This window comes from Microcebus murinus, chromosome 23 (assembly GCF_040939455.1).
Source record: "Microcebus murinus isolate Inina chromosome 23, M.murinus_Inina_mat1.0, whole genome shotgun sequence".
In the NCBI taxonomy this organism is placed as follows: Eukaryota; Metazoa; Chordata; class Mammalia; order Primates; family Cheirogaleidae; genus Microcebus; species Microcebus murinus.
The window spans coordinates 8,481,362-8,504,488 of NC_134126.1; positions in this window are offsets into that span (position 1 = coordinate 8,481,362).

Here is a 23,127-nt window from a genome sequence, read left to right on the forward strand (position 1 = left end):
ATTTTTCAAAAGGTTTTGGGTAGGTCACTCAAAATCTAAAACACAAGATCTGTGTAGAAAAATAAAAAATAATCTCATCAAATATAATATCAAAATAAGACAAAGAAGTAAAACACTCATATGGCTTATTTCAGTTTTTTGCCTGTTTGGTATAGATATAGTATTGAATATGAAGGTGAGTTTCATATTTTGGCTGGATGATTTGACATTATAATTTCCTTATGTTTGCAATTAAAAATATACTGAATTCCATTGTAGTTGAGAATTAGTAGTCAGAGAAAGCACACTTACTCTTAAAGCGCATGATAGTCAATTTTCATCTATGGTCAACTATCTATAAAAATCAACAACATGGTTTTCTTTATATAATCAGAAGAATCAGAAATATTAATTATAACACATAAAGTAAAGCAGAAAAATCAATAATATGTTGTCAACATTTGATGTTTTTCACAAATACTTTTAATTTTTTCAAGATAATTCAAATGCATGTTTCAGAAAGTCAGGTTGGCAAAAATATGAGTTATTCACTTAAATATGTCATTTTAAAAGTTCAAATAAGTGCCTAGTAATAAAATATAAATTTTCTGCATGGTCCCAAAATATAAAATCATATTAGGAATTGTAATAGAATCTCTTAGGAAACAAACCCAATAAAACCATTCATATTTTATCTTTGGGAGAATATTCAATCATAATTATTTTTCTGGTTTGATTTTTTTTATTATTTGTCATGCTTAAAACAAAATTGGTGGCCGGGCGTGGTGGCTCACACCTGTAATCCTAGCACTTTGGGAGGCCGAGGAGGGCGGATTGCTCAAGGTCAGGAGTTCGAAACCAGCCTGAGCGAGACCCCGTCTCTACCAAAAATAGAAAGAAATTAATTGACCAACTAAAAATATATATACAAAAAATTAGCCGGGCATGGTGGCATGCCTGTAGTCCCAGCTACTCGGGAGGCTGAGGCAGTAGGATCACTGAGCCCCGGAGATTGAGGTTGCTGTGAGCCAGGCTGACGCCACGGCACTCACTCTAGCCTGCGCAACAAAGTGAGACTCTGTCTCAAAAAAAAAACAAACAAAAGAAAAAACAAACAAACAAAAAAATTGGTTAACTTATTAAACTTATTAGCTTAAAATTTCTAGATAAACACCAACAGAGAAAATAAACTAACCACTTTGTACCTGTTAATAAAAGCAATATAGACACATAAATGGATCTCTTCTAAAATTTCTTAATATTTTAAAACTCTTATATATTAATAACTTTACAACATGTATTGATATGTAAAAATAATCCATTTTATAAAAATATCACATAGACTTAAATATTCATGTGAAATTTGTAGAAAAAAACTCATTGAATTTTACAAAATGCATACATATGTAGAACATATCAACTATGTTCATTATCAAATCTAAAAACCTATATGTACTTATCATCCAAGATCTTTCTGTTATAAATATCAACTAAATAACAAGTATCCTTAAAGTATGACAAATGAAGATCAGAGACAACCTGAATACAAACAAAGTAAAGTGAATAATTAATTACATTTATTAAAATCATCTTCACAATATTACTTAAGCAAATCTATTCCTTGCAATATTTTACAAACAGTTTTCTTAACAATGTTGTCTCATTTTCTCTGCTGAGACCTACATCATGGTGGTTATGCTGTAGTTGCTGGATACTTTGTATCTTCCGCTCCCTTTCCCTTCCCCTGCCATCCTTCCCTTCCCTTCCCTTCCCTTCCCTTCCCTTCCCTTCCCTTCCCTTCCCTTCCCTTCCCTTCCCTTCCCTTCCCTTCCCTTCCCTTCCCTTCCCTTCCCTTCCCTTCCCTTCCCTTCCCTTCCCTTCCCTTCCCTTCCCTTCCCTTCCCTTCCCTTCCCTTCCCTTCCCTTCCCTTCCCCTCCCTTCCCCTCCCTTCCCTTCCGTCTCTTATGCTTTTTTTATTTACCTTAAATAATATGTACAAAGAAATGTGCCACTTCAAGTAGTCAACTTGTTTTTTATCGAAATACAGCATGAACTTCAAAAGGAAATAACAACTGGCATTTTAAAAATTCATTATATTAGCAGCAAATGTAATAATAAAATTAAACCTGAAAAGTTATGCTTAACAAATTTTTCAAAATATCTTTCTATAGGGTATATCTTTTATAACATGTACTGACAATTTGTTTTTAAATTTTGCTATTAATAATTTATTTGTCTCAAAGTAAGTTTGCTTTTATTTAAACTAGAAATTTCCTCAAGGCCATACCCCCTATAAAACAGTACTGAATAATTACAAGTCTGACTCCCTAGCAAACTAAGCAGGGAATCAGAGTTTCAGTGTTATTGAAATGAAGGCTAATCACTATAATAAAAGCACTTGTAATTATTTCATTTTTAAAGTTGAATACGTAGTATATAATTTATAGAGTTTTACCCACAAATGTATTAATATGTATTTTATTAATATTAATGTCTTTTTAAAAGTTGGTTTGGGAAGTTCATGTGTTACCATATATAAAAATTTGAAAATGTGAAGAGACTTAGATCAAGCTATCCTACATGATATTCAAAACACTCATAATGATAATTAGCAAAGAGGTGACAATAATGATAACATATTATTTTTTGTTGACTAGTATGTAAACACAAGTTATATTTATTAAGCACGAAAATGTGTCTGTTATTTCAGGAACATGGTTTCTTATCTCTACAGCTCTATAAGCTTAATTGCTACCTAGTCTGAATACTTGAGTTTGTAAATAGGTTTATCACCATTTTCATGTTGGTTATTATTTATTTAATCCATAGTATCTGCTATTATTTAAAAGTCTTTCTATTTTCATAAATGCTTCTGTGGTCATTTGATTCAAACTCTTGTTTGTGGTTGAAGTAAAGTCTTATACTTGGTGTAAGTGAAGTGACATTTAAAAGGAATTCTTCACTTTGTATGGAACCAGAAAAAACTTTGTATAGCCAAAGCAATCTTAAGTAAAAAGAACAAATTGGGAGGCATCAGTCTTCCTGATTTCAAGTTGTACTATAAAGCAATAATACTTAAATCAGTCTGGTATTGGCATAAGAACAGAGGCATCGATCTTTGGAATAGGACTGAGATTCCAGAGATGATACCATCTGCATATGGTAACCTGATCTTTGATAAAGCAAACAAAAATATACATTGGGGAAAAGAATCTCTATTCAATAAATGGTGCTCAGGAAACTGGATAGCTACATGCAGAAGAATGAATCTGGATCCTTACCTCTCACCTCTCACAAAAATCCACACAAGATGGATAACAGATTTAAACCTTAGGCATGAAACCTTAAGAATCCTAAAAGAAGATGTTGGGAAAACCCCTTCGGACATCAGCCTACGCAAAGAATTCTTGAAGAAGACCCCCCAAAGCAATTGCCGCAGCAACAAAAATAAAAAAATGAAATCTGATTAAATTAAAAAGCTCTGCACAGCCAAGAAAACTATCATTAGAGCAAATAGACAACCAACAGAATGGGAGGAAATATTTGCTTTCTACACTTCCGATAAAGGTCTGATAACAAGAATCTATCTAGAACTCAAAAAATTTAACAAGAAAAAATCGAACAATCGCATCAAGAAATAGGCAACAGAAATGAACAGAAACTTCTCCAAAGAAGACAGAACAATGGCCAGCAAACATAAAAAAAAAATGCTCAACACCTCTAATCATTAGAGAAATGCAAATCAAAACCACAATGAGATACCACCTAACCCTAGCGAAATTGGCCTGTATCAAAAAATCCCCAAACAACAAATGCTGGTGAGGATATGGAGAGATAGGAACACTCTTACAGTGCTGGTGGGACTGCAAATTAGTGCAACCTTTGTGGAAAAGAATTTGGAGATATCTCATAGAGCTAAAAATAGAAATACCATTTAATCCAGCAACAGCATTATTAGGCATCTACCCAAAAGAGCATAAGACATTCTATTATAAAGACATCTGCACCTGAATGTTTATGGTGGCAGAATTTACTATTGCAAGAACGTGGAAACAACCCAAGTGCCGTCAACTCATGAGTGGATTATTAAAATTTGGTATATGTTTACAATAGAATATTACTCAATTCTAAGAAACCATAGCTAGCACCACTTATATTATCCTGGATTAAGCTAAAGCCCATTATCCAAAGTGAGGTGACACAAGATCAGAAAAATGGGCTTCACATGTACTTGCCATCAAATTGGTACTGACTGATTTAACACTATGGGCCTCAAATGGTGGTGAAGTTCACCAGGGATTTGGGGGTTGGGGGGTAGACCCACATCTGAGGGATGTGGCGAGCATTGTGGAGGGGAAAGGCAAACCTCTAATCCTTGCTAGGGAGAGGCAAAGATGTAAAATGCAACCAAATTGTTGGTACTCTCATATTTTCTTGAAATAATAATAAAAAAGTAAAGTTCTATAAGGGATATGATTCTACCTCACTTTTTACTTCTAGAGTATCAACCAATACGGACCAACAACATGATGATGGCCAATCCTTACATATACCTCCAAGTGATAAAAATTCCAGTAACTCAAGATGTACCCACACATAATATATTTTTTAAAAAAGCAAGTTAAAAATTCTCATTGAGAAGGATATATGTTGCTTTGACTTTAGACTAGAGCTATCAAAAAATAGAAGAACTATAGTCTAGTGACTAATCTACTCCCATACATACATGCTAAGTTGCAAGCAATTGGAAATACTGTAATTATCTTCAGACTAAAAATATGCTTAAATGAGAGCATGTAAATATTAATATAAGTTATTCACAAGTGTCTCTTGATATCTGCACCTCTGCATCTGCTCATCTCCCTGGTTTGCAATGATAATTCTATGGTATTTAATGATAACCTACCTAAACTCAGCATTTCATAAATGTGATGACTCCCCATTAAAAATGAATTATTTGCCATTTCAATTTTTCAGTCCTGCATAATTTTATTTGAACCAATCTAGAGAATAAGCCTTACATGATCATGCATTTATTTTACACAATTCTTATGTTAGAAAATTAATTACTTAAATATTTTGATATAAATCTTACTGATGGAATTTGGAATTTGTTTGAGATCAGAGCATTTAGTACAAACAGACACACAAACGTCTAAATCTATATTTTATAGGTCTCCCTTTGGTGTCTAAATTTATAAACTATGTTTTTTTTTTTTTAAGTTGTTCTCATGGATTTGTAAAAAGATTCTATTTTTCTATGTTATTACTTTATATGTCCTACTTTATGGAACCAATTAATTATATGTCTTTCAGCTTTGTGTCAACACTAAAGAACCTTTAAACATATGTTACTTGCTTTTTTTGAACAATACACAATCTGTCTCTTAAGTTCATATTGGTCCAATCAACTATGTTCAATTTGTAAAATGATCAATGGAAAGCAGTGTGATGTTTTCTATGCTCACTTATGCAAATGAATCCATTGCCAAGGGTTTACAAAGCAATTCTAGTCACTATGAAGACACACAGGCCAGATGTAGATTCCAACTTCATAAGAGTTTTCAATCAGAAAAGGAAAATATGACAATTACACGAAAAACCTGATATACAAGTTAGAAAATAATTGGTATCTTAATAGAGATCCCAATGAAATACCATGAAAGTACAAACTGAGAAAGGCTTCACTCCTGGCTGTAGAAAAGCACCTGGGCAGATAGAAACTTGGTTCTCGGAAGAAAGATCGGATTCTGAAGTGTGCAAGAGAGAGGAAAATGGAATTCCCAGAAAGCCTAACACTATAAATAAAGACAATGCTATTAGAAATCTGGGAAAGTTGTAAAACGTAGAGAGCGGTTTGCTTATTTGTTTTAGAGGAGGTGGGTTGATGGAGAGTCATAAAAAATGAGGCTGGAGAGCCTGGAAAATATGTTTTGATTGTGGGGATCCTTGAATACAATAAGAATTTCAAATTTTATTTTTTTAGCCTATAATTAGACTTTCTGGGTACTGTCATTATTGTGAAAGTTCCGGTGATATTATCTCACGGCAGAGTTCTGGGCACATGATAGCCCTTGATAAATGTGTATATTGATTCATTTTTATTGAGTGTTACATTGCATTCAATTGTGAAAACTTTCCAGAGTTTACTCTAACTTCATCATTTCCTGGTTCCTATCCTCTTTATCAGTCCCTTTATCAATAGAAATTGGAGAGATTATAGCATTTCTGGAAAAATTGACACTAACCTTTTTAAAAGCATGATTATTCTCTGTGCAATTAATTTGAATTTTTCACTGATACAGCACACCACAAGTTGAACATACTCTCATTAACATGAGTCCTGTTTAAGCAAACTAGAATTCAAAATTTGAACTTCAGCAAATCGATACCAGTCATTACTAAGCTGTTATAAGAATAAGAGAAAGTAACCATAGATTATCACAATATTTGTGTTTAAACTGTAAAGAATAAATAAGTCAATATAAATTCCAAGGTGAAAATATTTGATATGTCAATCATGAATTTACTACATGTAAAATATATTCAGAATACAGTAGTCCTTCCTTATCTGTGCAGGATACATTCCAAGACTCCCAGCAGATGCCTGAAACTGCAGATAGTACTGAACCCGCAATATATATTATGTTGTTGTTGTTTTTTTCCTGTACATACATAGCCATGATAAACTTTCATCTTTTCACTTAAAAGAAGCACTTTATGGCTTCTCTCTGTTTGGCACATTTCAATTGCCAGAATCCTTAGTCCTGCGCTGTGGGGCGGTTATTAAGTAAAATAAAGGTTCCTGTGCTAGCCCAACACCGAGGCGCGAGCCCAGAGGGCTGCCCAGTGACTGGCAGGCAGGCAGAAGCGACAGTGCGCAGACGCTGCACAAAGGGACGACTCCCGCCCCGAGGGGGACCGAGCAAAGAGAATTCCTCACTCTACTCAGAACAGCATGCAATTTAAAACGTATGAATTATTTATCTGAAATTTTTAATTTAATATTTTCAGACCAGAACTGACTATGGATAACTGAACGCATGAAAGCAAAACTGCAGATAAGGTGGGACAGCTGTATTAGAAAGATATATTTGTGAAGAGATTAGGCCATCCCAGCCTCTGGGGTGCTATTACACAAATTTAAAACAAAACTATTCATTATAAAAGATTATTTGTTAAAATTAGAAGTATAGAGTTACCCCTTTTTTGAGACGGAGTCTCACTCTTGCCCTGGTTAGAGTGCAGTGGCCTCATCATAGCTAGCTGCGACCTCAAACTCCTGGGCTCAAGCGATTCTCCTGCCTCAGCCTCCTAAGCAGTTGGAACTACAGGGTGCACAACCACGTCTGGCTAATTTTTCTATACTTTTTTCTATTTTAGTAGAGACGGGGTTTCCCTCTTGCTCATGCTGGTGCTAAACTCCTGACCTCAAGTGATCCTCCCACTCGGCCTCCCAGAGTGCCAGGGTTATCGCTGTGAGCTGCTGTGCCCAGCCTAGAGCTACCGTTTTACCCTCCCCATGTTTATACAGGGAGACATTCTCTGTATAACCATAGGCCTCAATTTTAAAATTTTCATAAATATCATACAATTCGGGGATATTTTAAAAATTATAAACTGATTTAATAATAATTACAACATTGCAACTCATTTTCATTGGGTGCTTCAGCTATTACTAAATATTCTTTGGGCTAGCACCCATCCATAGAGTCTATAATGCCAGCCACATTCAGCCAAGTGTAAATATTACGTGTGGCAGGTAGAATCTTAGATCTCTATCTGTCACCTTGGAATTCCTTCTTTCATGTTATCTCCTCCCTGTAAGGGTGGGCTGGATTTATTGAGAGTAGCTTCCATGTTGGGGTTTCTCTCTTTCTCCCCCTCAGCCTCCTGGCAAAGCTACCTGATGATGGACTATGAGTAAATTTAAAAGTGCCTCCCCACTGCATGCCTCAGTAGGACCTTCATGAGACAGCTTGACTGCAACATCATGACAAAAATTGGAGCTGGTATCACCCAGCAAACCTACAGTCAGACTCCTGACCAGATCATTCTGAAACAAATGTTTCTTACTTTAAACTCCTAAATTTAGGGGTGATTTTAAGTAATATGAATAGCACATAGTTCTGTAAAGAGAAAAATGGGTGATGAAACATTTGTAATAAACTATTATTCAGGACCCACAAACTAACTTTGCAAGAGGTAAATTTAATAATTCCTGAATTATAAATTTTTGTTTAACTAATAGAATGTTTCCCATTTAAAGTAGCTAGGCAAAAAAAAAAAAAAAAAGAAAGAAAAGAAAAAAAGAAAAAGCTTTCTTGTTTCTGTCTCAACTTTTCAAAATCTGCTTAATAAATTTGTGAGAAAAGGAAACCTTTCTGGATTCCTCAGTGTTCCTGTAAAAAGCTCTAGCCTCTTGTCTCTACATATAACTTGAGAATGAGATCTCTACCCTCTTGTTTAGTTAATTGCTGTGATCCAAATGGGTAATAAACGTTCTCTTATGTCAAGCAGAGGGTCAGCTATTAGAGCCAACAGTAGATTCCTAAATGAAACCCCTGTGTACTGATAAGAATGCAGAGTTATCATGTTAAAATCAGCGAAGTCCCAGAACTTGGAAACAACTCAAGGATTTACAGACTCAGGAGACTCTCAGGAGACTCTCTGGCTCCTGGAGAAATTTTATTTACATATCAAAGATTTTGAATTAGAACTCACGGTGCCATTACATTTCCAAGAAGAATTTTTCTAAAACAGAGAGAAACAGCTGCCTCATTCCTCTTGATAAGCAGGGAAAAATCTTTTTCTTTTTTTTTTTTTTTATCCTTAACCTATGGAATGTCCTACTACTCATGCAGGGAAAAATTTCCAGCATTTTTCACCCCATTGCCCTAGGGAAAATGTCTAAGACAATGAGAGCCCAATAAATTATTATTTACTGTGAAAGATTTAATAAGAAATCTATCTCTGACTCCAGACACCTTTTGTGTTCATTTAGGATAAAATAAGTAAAGATTAATATTAAAAACTGAATGATGGTGCTATTTAAATTCTGGGCATGTTCCATGATAATCTTTCTGAAATGAATTGGCCTTGAAACACTGGTCTAGCAAGAGGGATTTTGGTCAAAACAGGTTAGATTATTGATTCAATATCTTGAAATTCATTTCAATTTTAGAATATTAAAAACTCTAAAATTTCCCTTTGTCAAAAAAGTTTATCTTTGAATATTAAGTTTTTCTCAATCTTCTTTCATCATAAGATTACTTTTGAGTGTGCTTTTTTTTCTCCCTAGCATCATACGGCATCAATATAGTTTTTGGCATATTTAATAAATATGACATTACAGTTATTTCTTTAAAAGTTGATTTTTATAATGATGATGATAACTAATATTTGGATTACTAGTTGCCAAACACTGTTCTGAGATCTTCACATATATAAACTTATTTAATTCATTCAATTATCTCCAAAGAAAAGAAAGACTATATTTATAAATGACAAAATTGATGCTCAGAGAGTTTTATGACTTCAAGGTTACACAGGCATAAAGTTTAAACACATGTAGCCTGGCTCTAGCATCTGTGCTAATATTCACAAGCATTATACTATTAGGCTTATTGCAAAAATTGATTTGGAGGACATAATACTGGTAGTATTTTGGGGGGGGTTTCAACCATTATTTTAATATGTGTTTCATTATAAGCATGAAAGAAGTTCTGAAATAAACCTCTCCATTAGCATGTAATGCAGTTGGGTTGCCTTTATATATTTGAGGAGTCACTGATATTCATGCATTTAACAAGTTAGAGGTCAGGCACTGTGCTAAGTGTTGATACAGGTGGGACATATTGGCTGGGAAATAGAATAAATATCAATAACTTATAATAATGGTTTAGTAAATATTTTAAATATAAATTTGCAATAAGTATAATAAAATTATCATAAATTTTATAATTAAAGAAGAAAACTATAAAGATATTTAGAAGTTGTAAAGAGCGAATGCTGGCTACCTGGCCATCTCTTAAGATACAAGTGTGGTAATATATCAGTTTACTACCCTTTATCTGTATTAAAATATATTGAAAAGATCTACCACAGTACATGGTTTAGACTCTAGTGATTTTGACCTTGAAATTCTTCAAAGAAGTAAATAGAAATTGCATATTGTGTCCATATATTTTATTAAAGTTTCTACAAACTTGTGGATATACTGAATATAAACATCTTGGAGGGAATTTGCAAAAAATGATTATTGTTTGAAACATTATAATTCTACTTTTCCCAGGGTAGAAACACTAGTGTGTAACCAACTGAAACACAAAATTGTGTTAGCAATATTGATACTGATTTTTTTCTCCTACTTTTAATAGAAGGAGAAAATTAATTTGGATCTTTCACAGATTTTCATGCCATTAACATATGCTATATATGCTTTATATTGTTTTTATGGTAGTATCAACTATATGGTTACTTCACATTGCTTGTACTTCAAATTATCGTGAATAGTCATTAAAAGAAAAAAATATAGCCGGGCATGGTGGCGCATGCCTGTAGTCCCAGCTACTCGGGAGGCTGAGGCAGAAGGATCACTCAAGCCCAGGAGTTTGAGGTTGCTGTGAGCTAGGCTGACGCCACGGCACTCACTCTAGCCTGGGCAACAAAGTGAGACTCTGTCTCAAAAAAAAAAAAAAAAAAAAAAAAGAAAAAAATAAGTAAGAATGCTAACTGATGATTAGGCACAATGTAAGAGACTTCCCCTTAGGGTCAATCAAATTATCAGACTCAAATGTTCAATTGTTAACACAAGTTTGATCACTGATGGAAGACAGCGAGAAAGCAAACTTAAAAACCTACTCATAGTCTATACATCTCCCTTTTAGGCCCAGAACTTCTGCCCTTGACTGTACAATCCACATCATATGTACTCAGGATAATTGCTCTCTGTATCATCAGAAACTTTCCTGCTGATCTCTCATACCTGCCCCCATTTTTATAACCATTTGTTGGCTTAATTGTCAGGAAAAATAAAAACAAAGTAGAGAAAATGTGTGTACCATATTATAAATTTTCTGAATGTTATCTCAAAGGAAAAGACCTAGTAGCAGTACATATTGGGGAATGGAGATTTTTCATCACATATTTAGGAAAAATAATTAAAGAATGTTATCAAAGCTCTAGATTAAAATTCGTGTCTCAGTTAGATGATTAAATAATGAATCAGAAACATATTTTTCTTTAATCTGGCAAAATTATGCTAGATAAGTATCTGGTTGGCATGGAGAATTTGGCTAGAAATTTAAAATATAAACTGGCCTATTGCTTTCAGATTTGAAAGGGGAATTCTGGTAGTACCCAAGTAGACAATGTTAGGGATCAGATTGAATGCACAGAATTTTATGTTGATCAACTTTGAGCATAGATTCTCTTGAAAACTGAGCAAACACATATGCAGCACACCTCTTCTCCTACACCCACTCCCCACACACACCAACAAACAAAACAGGTGTGATGGCCATGGCACTGAGAAAAGTGGCACTGACATAAGTTATGCTTTGAATATAAAAAATATACTTTCAAATTATAGGTTAGATCTTGCTTAGTGCTCAAAACTACAAAAAACTATTTGTACTTAGCATAATAATCCAGACTGGATATTACAAATTCACAAGTTGTTAGCACATAAAACTGTGAAACTAGATGCGATCACTTACAGAGTGTAAGTAAATAAAAAAGAGAAGAGATATGTTCTATAAAGATTCTCCAAAATTGAGAAATTAAGGAGATAAAAAGGAATCAGAAAAAAATGTAGTAAAGAATAGCTCCCAAAGAGATAGGAGGAAAATAGGAAAGGAAGTCTAGTATGGACAATCTTAAGAAAGAGAGAGTCCAACTGTTGCCTGATCAAGTAAGTGTCCATTGAAACTAGTGATGTGGTTGCCATAGGTGACATTGATGAGGGCAGCGCTGGATAAGTGGTTGAGGTGAAGACATGGTTGAAATGGGTTTAAGACAGAATGAGATTTGTGAAGTGAATGATAGCATGTAGAGACAAACTAGTTCAAAGCATTTTGCTGTAAACAGAAAAAGAGCAAAGGGACCACTAGTCAGAGGAAAAAATTCATCAAGTTTTTTTTTTTATGTTGAGAGAAATAATGTCATATAACATGTTAGTGTGCTAAGGAGTATGATCTTATAAAAGAAAAAATAAAGATATACATGGAGAAGGAAAGAAAACCCCTAGCATAATGCTCTTCTGTAGATAAGAGATGATGGAATCCAGTGTACGGGTTTAGCTAGGGCTATGGGCAGTACAGTTATACACACAGAAGAGAATAAACAATATATTTTCCAGATCAAGGGAAATAGGAAGATGTGATGGGAGGCTCTTTGTTTATTTCAAAGGATTTAGAGGGTACAAATGGTTTTTGTTACATGGATGAATTGTACAGTGGTGCAATCTGGGCTTTTAGTGTATCCATCACTGACACCCTAGGGACTGAGACGAGGGAAGCATGGGAGAGGTGAGGGATGAAAAATGGGAGGCTTATTGAAGATACGTTATGTTAAAGCAATCCTAAGATTATATAGTAGAATAATTATCAGTGATTCTCTATGTTATTAAATAGGTATTCTTTTCTTCCTTTAAAATTTATTTGGTTGATTAAATTAAAATTTTAAAAAAATTTTCTTCTCTCTAAATATCTAAGGGGATAAAATGAAAAAGCCAATGAGAAAATGTATTAGAGGGAGATAAATATTAAACAAAAACCTACTTATAAAAGTCTAAACAACCGTGCCTAAATGGAAAAGAGTAGAAAATAGTTATGAGAAAATGGTACATTGATAGGTGCAGTAAGAGAATTAGAAAACCAAAATTAATACATTTTTAATGTGCTTCTCTTTGATTTGAATGTTATTTTACATTGAGAGGTATTATAGCAAGAGATAAGAAATAATATATATATATATGTATATACATATTTAAAAATATGTATATTTTGCTCCAAGTACTATGTTGAGTCCATGTGAATGAAGTGATGTGCAGGCATTCTGTTAGGTATTATAAGTAATCTAAAGATGGTGTAAAGTATTCTGGATTGGATCTGTCTGGAGCACCACCAAGAAGAACAGTGTCTGGGCCACTGGCTGCTGTGTCACTGTGCATAAGCAAGGACAGTGGGAGCTCAGGTGATGTTTCTGCAGGTGATGCTTCAAGGGCCAGGGGCTCAATGAGTGAGCAGGCCCCAGGTCCCTGGGCTGGGATTGCCATGTGGAGCTAGCACAGTGCACAGGGTGGATTCACCTAATGGTGTCTGATTGTTGGAGAATCTCCCATCCAGTCCCAGAAAACATACTATTTGGCTGACTAGAAGTCAAATGCCACTTCTCCTCGGAAAGAAGAACCAAAGTTACAAGTGAATAATCATAACTTGAATAGAATATCAAAGGGAGAGTGCTGAAGCATAGCACAGAACTCACAGGAAGAAGTTGGGTTAACAAAAAAGAAGGAAGCAAGAGGCCGGCAGAGATTGGCTAGGAACTCTGAGGGGCTTGGCATTGTGTGGAAAGTGTAAGTGGTATGTTTTGTCTGCAGTCACCCCTGCAGAAGACCATCAGCATCCGAACCGTTGGAGAGCTCCTCTGCCCTTGGGAAACCCAACACTGGTGTCGGTGGAGATTTGGGGATTTCTCAAGGGCATTGTACCAATTGGGTTGCTTGCCCCTTCCCCCAGCATCTAGTGGTTGTGGCGGAGCCCCATACTCATGCTGAAGCCACCAGGAAACTGTGTCCTACCCAGGGAACCTAAACCTTTATATCTACACATTGTGGGAGGCCTTGCTGATATTCCCCAGTGGGTGCTTAGAAGATGGCAGCTGCAAAGGTCTGGCTAGACTCATGGGAGCTGTAGGTTTCCCAGTGGTCTAGCCTTCACAGAGTGATGCTTCTAAAGGAAGGGAGAGTGCAGGGCACCAATGTTGTGACCCGATGGGATAAAGGAAACAAAAGCATGCATTTTCCTGAGTCTGACAGCTCCATGCTATGAGTGAAGAACAGCAGAATTACATGCCCCATAGAGACATAAAGGTTGTGCTTGGCTTTGCAAGGGAGGAATGTAATTCCATCCCACTGGCTGAGCTGCCTTCCTGCTCAGGCTGAGCCATGGCTTGGAGAACTTTGCTTCCCCCTCTGTCCACTGCTACAGACACAACCATGGCTGCTACCACTGGAAGTTTGCACAGGCGAGCTGGATGACTGCCTTTCTATTACTGATAGAGACAACTGTGTCCCCACTGGCAGTATAGCCACTGGACCCAGGTTCACATGAAAGGTGAGGATCCTCCCTAGCCCCTGCACAGAGCAGTGGCATTCCTGCAATGGAGAGGAAGAAAGCTGGGGAACTGTTTGTTTTGGGCTTTGTTCTGTGGCCATTTTGGGGGTGGGCCATGAAGCATGTATCTTTTGTGACTCTTGGCTGCATTGCAGCCAGACTATAGACAGCAGTGTTCGACTGAGCTGAGTTTCCTAAATGCTGGGATGGATGGGGACATGACAGGGAACAGATCATATTCCTTGTTGACAAGATTATGGGGTTGAGGCATCCATTCCGCTCTTCTCCCTGCAGAGACCTCAGCTCTTTCCACCTGGTCCTCCCCCACCAGAGGCTAGTGCATCTGCTTGCCATTAGTGGCCCCAAGGATGGGTTTGCCCAGCTACTTACTGTGCATTCCATGGACTAGTCCATTGCCTGTGACAAATGAAAGCTTCTCCCAATAAGAAAGATCAAACAGAAACATGATTCCTACTGCCACAACCTACTCTTATCTACAAGCACAACGTATGGCCTGGAGGTAGAGCTGCACAATCCAATGCAAACTCTGCTGACATAAGTGCACAACATTTAGAATGAGATAAACCTTGCAAGACATCCACTGGCTCCTCAGGAGACCATGAGCTTTCTCACAGGCCCAAGACATTGCTATATTACGACCAGCATTTGAGAAAGTCACCACATTAAGGCTGGCTATAATCAAGGAATACATACAGAGTCTTTGCCACTGAAAGCAATTAGAAACAAAGCTAAATGACCAAATACTACATATACTATAGTTACATTTTCAAGGGAGAAAAAAAAAATACAATAAATCCCATCAAACTGAAAGTAAATTCAAATATAAGTAGAAGTAGTTTCTCCAGATGAGAAAAAAAAAAACCAGCATGATTGTTTTGACACTGTGAAAATAGGATGTTGTCACCATTAAATTGGAAAAAGGAAAAAAAAAAGAAAGAAAGAAAAATAGGATGTTATTACATCACTAAAGGATCACACTAACTCTCTAGCAATGGATCTTAGTCAAATTAGAATTCTAAAAGGCCAGATAAAGAATTCAAATATGGATTATAAAGAAGCTCAATGAGATCTAAGAGAAATCTGAAAAATAGTACAAAGAAATCAGAAAATCAATTCAGGACATACAGATGTTACATATTCAATTCAAGATTTACAGATTTTGTATATTCAGAAATATACAAAACCGATAGATATTTCAAAGAAAAGCCAAGCAGAACCTCTGAAAATGAAAAAATTCATTGAAAGAATTATAAAATACAGTTGAAAGCTGTAATAATAGACTAAGACAAGCAGAAGAAATAATCTCAGAACCTTAAGATAAATCTTTCAACTTAATTCAGTAGAGAAAAATGAAGAAAAAAGAATGAAAGAAAATGAACAAAGCCTTGGAAAACTATGGGCTTATAGAGAGCATCCAGACTTACAAATTATAGGTGTTCCCAAGGGATAAAAAAACAGACAAAAATTAGAAAATGTGAGGAAATAATTGAGAAAAACTTCCCTAACCTTGCTAGAGATTTAGACATCCAAATACAAGAGGCTCAAAGAAGTTCAGGGAAATATATTTCAAGATGAACTTCATCAAGAGGTATCATCATTAGTCTATCTAAAATCAACATGTTGGAAAAAACCCTGAAATCATCAATAGAAAAATGTCTAGTGGACTACAAAAAAATCTCATCAAACTAACAGTAGACTTCTCAGAAGAACCCTTACAAGTCAGAATAGATTGGGGTCCTATTTTCAGAATTTTTAAAGAAAGGAAATTGTCAACCATAAATTTTATAGCCTGCTAGAATAAGCTTCATAAGTGAAGGGGAAATAAAGTCTTTCCCAGACAAACAAATGCTGAGGAAATATCTCACCATTATATCAACCATACAAAGAATGCTGAATAGAGTTCTAAACACAGAAATGAAAGATTGATACTTGCCATTATAAAAATACAGAAAAGTATAACACTCACAAGTCTGATAAAACAATCACAAAAATTAAACTACAAAGCAACTGGATAATAATTAATATTATGACAATAACAAAACATCACATATAAATATTAACCTGGAACATAAATGGATTAAATATCAATAGATGAAATGGTTAAAAAAATGAACCAATTATATCATGCTTGCAAGAAATACAAGAAATGGTATATTTTCTTTTTGATGTGCTATTGGATTTGGTGTGCTAGTAGTATTTTGTTGAGGATTTGTAAATTTATGTTCATCAAGGATATTGGTTTGTAGTTTTCTTTTGTTGTTATGGCTGTGTCCTTGCCTGCTTTTGGTATCAGGGTGATACTGGCTTCATAAAATGACATAGAGAGGATTCTCTCATCCTTAATTTTTTGGAACAATTTGAGTTGGATTGGTATCAGTTCTTCTTGTTACATCTGTTGTAATTTGGCAGTGAATCCATCTGATCCTGAGCTTTTTTGGTTAGGTTTTTTATTACTGATTAAATATTATTTATCATTATTGGTTTGTTCAGGATTTTTATTACTTCTGACTCAATCTCAGGAGATTGCATTTTTCCAGAAATTTATCCATCAACATTGTAATGGAAGTCCTAGTCAGAACAATTAGGTAAGAGAAAGAAATAAAGCCATCAAAATTAGAAAAGAGGAAGTCAAATCATCTTGGTTTGTTGATGATATGATCTTATACTAGAAAAACCTAAATACTTTGCTAAAAGACTCCTAGATTTGATAAATTCAGTTAAGTTTCAGTATACAAATCAGCATACAAAAATGAGTAGCATTTCTATATACCAATAGAGATCAAGCTGAGAACCAAATCAAGAAGTCTATTCCATTTACAATAACTACAAAAAAATACCTAGGAATATATTTAACCAAGGAAGTAAAGATCTCTATAAGGAAAGCTACAGATAACTAGGAAAATTGATGATAATAGTAAGGAAAAGGCCAGAAAATACTAAAATAGAAAAATTGATATTATTATCATCTTTCCTCTAATTTCTTTTTCAACTTTTCCTTTTTTTAAATTTTCACTTTATTAAATAATTACTTTGTAATTATTTTTTCTGTATTATAAACATTTAATACTAAATTTTTAACTGCAAATGACAAGTTGTGGTATGTTTGCAATAATTTCAACTTTTTCAGTTTTAAGTAAAGTTCAATTAGCATTATAATTTAGTCTTTTAGATGCGAGTTGTTTTACTTTCAGTATACTGTTTAATCCCCAAATTTGTTTTGTACTTTGTTTTTCCTAGTTATCTTTTGCTGGTTGAATTCTAAGTATTTTTTGTCAATATCAGAACAATTTGTATGATACTCACACTCATATAAAACCAGAACCACTGAAATTTTTTTATTTAGCTTTTCAGAAACTAAGCAGGTAGCAGAAATTTGATGTGAAGGCAAGCTTGTAAATACAAATTCTCCAGAGATTTGTTTTCCTTCCATCATAAACCCAGCCTGTGATTATAAAGTTCTTTGTAGCCTCCTGGTATTCCTGGGGAAGGGGGTGGGTCCCAGTATGTTCAGTACCCTGAGTAATCCATTTAAAGCTTTGTGTATCCCCTGTGCTATTTTGAAGGGGAATGCTTCAAATTGCTAAGATGCACAGACATTTCAATGCCTGTTTACCACTCTAGTTTATTTGCCTGCTCCTTCCCTCACCCTTCCCTTCTTTGTTTAGGCCCTAGTGACTTATCCTACTGGCTCATGAGCTCAGCTATTTATACAAAAAAATTGTATTTGAACCACAATCTCTATGTGTTTTGTAGCATAATTTTTTTTTCAAAATATGTGGTTTATCATAATGCTGTATATGTAAGTCTAATTTTTTTCCCTTTTTTTCCAAATAGGATAAAACTATGGAAAAATGAAAACCCCAACACAGCTTTTTATTATTAGATTGGTGCAAAGGTAATTGCAGTTTTAGCATTGTTAAAGTTTGCTATTTCATATTGGAATACATTCTTAAATAAATGTGGTTACTTATACATCATTTTTTTTTTTTTTTGAGACAGAGTCTCGCTTTCTTGCCTAGGTTAGAGTGAGTGCCGTGGCGTCAGCCTAGCTCACAGCAACCTCAAACTCCTGGGCTCAAGCGATCCTGCTGCCTCAGCCTCCCGAGTAGCTGGGACTACAGGCACGAGCCACCATGCCCGGCTGATTTTTATATTATATATATTAGTTGGCCAATTAATTTCTTTCTATTTTTATGGTAGAGACGGGGTCTCGCTCAGGCTGGTTTTGAACTCCTGACCTTGAGCAATCCGCCCGCCTCGGCCTCCCAGAGTGCTAGGATTACAGGCGTGAGCCACAGCGCCCGGCCTATACATCATTTTAATGCACATTTCTCGCTTTATTTTTTATTTTTTTTTGCTAATGACTTATTACTTGCTGTTTATTTGATATTTATTTTAGACTATGGAAATGATGTTAGATCAAAAGCAAATTTGAGCAATGTTCTTATTAGAGTTCAAAATGGGTCATAAAGCAACAGAGACAACTCGCACCATCAACCACACATTTGGCCCAGGAACTGCTAACTAACATACAGTGCAGTGGTGGTTCAAGAAGTTTTGCAAAGGAGACAAGAGCCTTGAAAATAAGGAGTACAATGGCCAGCTATCAGAAGTTGACAACAACCAACTGGGGGCGATCATTGAAGCTGATCCTCTTACAACTACACGAGAAGTTGCTGAAGAACTTAAGGTCGACCACTCTATGGTTGTTTGATATTTGAACTAAATTAGAAAGGTGGAAAAGCTCAATAAGTGGGTGCCTCATGAACTGACCAAAAATTAAAAAAAAAAAAAAATGACTTCTCTCCTTGTATGCAACAAAAACTATTTCTTGATCGGATTGTGACCTGTGATGAAAAGTGGATTTCATACAACAACCATTATGACCAGCTTAGTAGCTGGAGTGAGAAGAAGCTCCAAAGTATGTCCCAAAGCCAAACTTGCACCAAAACAAGGTCATGGCCAGTGTTTGGTGGTCTGCTGCCGGTCTGATCCACCACAGCTTTCTGAATCCCGATGAAACCATTACATCTGAGTAGTATGCTCAACAAATCTATGAGATGCACCGAAAACTGTAATGCCTGCAGCCGAAAACTGTAATGCCTGCAGCCAGCATTGGTCAACAGAAGGGGCCCAATTCTTCTCCACAACAGTGCCTGACCACGTGTTGCAAAACCAATGCTTCAAAAGTTGAACCAATTGGGCTGCAAAGTTTTGCCTCATCCACCATGTTCACCTGCCCTCTCGCCACCTGCGCCACTTCTTCAAGCATCTCGACAACATTTTTGCAGAGAAAATGCTTCCACAACCAGCAGGATGCAAAAAATGCTTTCCAAGAGTTCATCAAATCCCAAAGCATGGAGTTTTACACTACAAGAATAAACAAATTTATTTCTTATTGGCAAAAATGGGTTGAGTGTAATGGTTCCTATTTTGGTTAATAAAGATGTGTTTGAGTCTAGTTATAATGATTTAAAATTCATGGTCCAAAACTACAATTACTTTTGCAACAACCTAATAGCTCTGGTTTGAAGATATATCTACCCTATGTGGGAACTGCTCACTTAATTCTTGTGGATCTGAACTGGAAACCATGCCTCAGAGTGCTTTCACTGCTGTTCCTTATGCTGAATGAAAACATTCTATTTTCTTACATTGAACTGGGAGCTCTGAGAGCACAACTTGACTTACAATTTTAATTAATCCATGAGGTAGGTTAAAAGGTGCTGGAGGGGCTAAAAGGGTAGGGGGTTAAAGGATTTCTTAAAGAGATATTGAAGCAAATGTATACTTGGAAGTGCCTACTTTGACAATATATTGTTAAATGATATTCTTGTGGAAAGTCTCACTTATGTTGAAAGTTTAACTGAATTACAATGCTTTAGACTTGCACAGCACAGTACCTCATCCCTGTTACTTGTATAAGATGTTGGATTTTATTTTACTTTATTTTTTCTGGTAAAAATATAATTAGATCACAATTCTCTACATTGATCTAAAAAGGAATTTATTGAAATAAATTTATTCACTGGATCAACAGATAAATATTCCTGTGCAGAATGAGCTCTTCCATGTTTAAAATGGCGCCTACTTAGAATTTATTACATCATATATTAAAACTAAAATGTATAGAGTGTGACTCACAAAATAAGCCAAAGGGTTATGTATTAAGCAGCAGACACACAAACAAATTCCATATTTTATCTTATTAACTATGCGGTTGCCTAGGTTTTACAACTTATATTGTCTTACATACTGGGAAACATAACACTCATGTGGTTTTGCAATTAATCCAGTCTTGGCCTCAAATAAGACAGTGCAATACTTGATTGCTTGCTTGGCTATTATGTGATGGCTCTCCTAGGTTTCTGTGCTTACATTAATAATTTTGAGGGGTATGGTAATTTTTAAATATACATATAAAATATAAATCTTAGAGAGTAATGTTATATATATTGAAGCCCTATAGCTATGTTCATAGATTTTTGTAATAAATAGATTTGTCTTTAATAGCATTACTATTTTACACATATGGTTTGAACTTTATAATGACACACATGATGTTAATACCTTCTTTATTGTCTCTTTTAAGAAAAACTATGTCAGTGTTCCAAATGAAACACATATCTTATCACTATTTCAAACAATATAGCAAATTAGGACTTTTGAAATGAACAGATTGAAATTGATTTATAACATTTTAAACTAAGCAATATGTAAAGTTTGTGTTTTTAATAGATATAAACTTTGAAGTTACTAGATCTTATTCTTTGCATAATAAATAAGAATTCTATTAAGAGTCTCATCTTTTGTAGCCATTCTAAATAAATTAAAAAGTTTAAGGCATTTCATTATATTTTTGAATTTTATAGTAGGATATTTTTAAATAATTTAAAAATGTAGGAAGCATAAGAGTAATAAAATATCTTCTGAGATTAACATATTGCATTTCCTTTTAGTTTTTTTCTTCATGTATCATTTTAACTATTATCGTCTATATGTTAAACTAAATGACAACATAAAAAATTAACTGTAACGAGGCATTTTCCAGCAGAATAGTATAAAGACTCTTAATTTGAATTGCTATTTAAGTTTAACATTCCAAATAAGTGCTAGAAAAAAATATACTTACTTTCATCCAGTTAGTATGCTGGTAAATGTTAAACAATAATTGTTCCAAAGAGTAGAGCTACGAACACAATGTCCTTGAATGTGGACTTGTGAAGAAGAGATGCTCACCATCAGCTCCTTCAAACCAGTTTGACCCAGTTCCACCATATCAGTGCTGTGAGAACTTTGAGTTGCTTTCAAGTTTGTGCCATAGAAATATATTTTGTAGTAAACAAGTTTATGCAAGCACTTTTTTCCCTGAGAATATTTTGTAGTGAATTTTCAAAACAGATGATTCTTCTTGAAAACCAATTTTTCTTTCCACAGAGTTGTGTCAATAGTAACAAAGAAACATGAAATTCGACTAATAAATTGCTATTAAAATTATATGTAATTTGTCATTTGCTTTATTTTCTTTTAATCTGGAAATACTACACTGGTGAAATTTGTAAAAGTCTTTTTTTTTCAGGAATTATTATTCCTGTATTATTTTGTACATTGATAAATTATTTCTAAACTAATTTTTTTTTCAAAATTTGTGTCTCTTTCTTCTTAGTCATCATTAAATTTCCTCTTGCTATTTACTTATTAATTATTAATAATTAAACTTTTTGTTCAAGTAATATATATATGAGAAAAATGCACATGCCTTAAACCAAATACATTGATGAATTTTCTGTAATACAACATGCCTATATAATGGGCACTCAGGTGAGAGGCAAAACATTACGTGCACTATAAAAGACTCCCTAATACTCATACCCGATTTTTACCTGTCATTTCTCTCCTTATAATAAACAGATCCTACATTCTAACAGCATCGATTTGTTTTGCCAGTTTTTATACTTAAAGTACTAAAACATAACAATATGTACTATTTGGTGTCTGGAAGTTTTGGTTCAACAATATATTTTTTTCCGGAAGTGTCATTATGTGACTGTAACTAATTTATGAATTTTTCTGTTGATGGTCATTTGTACAGTTTTCATTTACAACTATCACCATGACTGCTTCTGTGAACATTCTGGTACGCGCTGTTTGGTAAAAATCTGTACTAAATTCTGTTGGGCATATACCTAGCAGTGGATTTACTGGTTCTGAGAACATTTTCAGTTTTAAGAGGTACTGACAAACAATATTCCTAAGACTTTTTTCCCAATTTATTAATAAACTCTCATTACTAGTATATGAACACACATTATTTTTTTGTTTATTTTCATTATAATCATTAAAGTATATATTTAATGGTACCAACTTTAATTTAATTTTCTTAATAACTAATTAAGTTGAGCCACTTTCTGTGTTTTTGTCCAAATATATATTATTATGTAAATGTCTTCTCAGACCTTTTGTCTAACTTTCTGTTGGAGTTTGTGATTTATCCTTTCATTTTATAGTAGTTCTTCATATATATATATATTCTGTTGTGTATATATATTCCTTTTATATATTCTAAATATGAGTCCTAAATTGTATGTATACATGGTTAATATCTTCTGCTACTTTATGTGATGCATTGTTGCTCTCCTGGTGAAATATTTTAATGAATAAAATACTTAATTTTTACATAATCCAGTTTTCTCTTTGTTTTTCTTTTGTGGATAATGCTTTTCCTGTCGTGTTCAAAAATTTTGTGGTATCCCCAAATTGCTGATTGTTCTCCTGTGTTTTTCTTTAA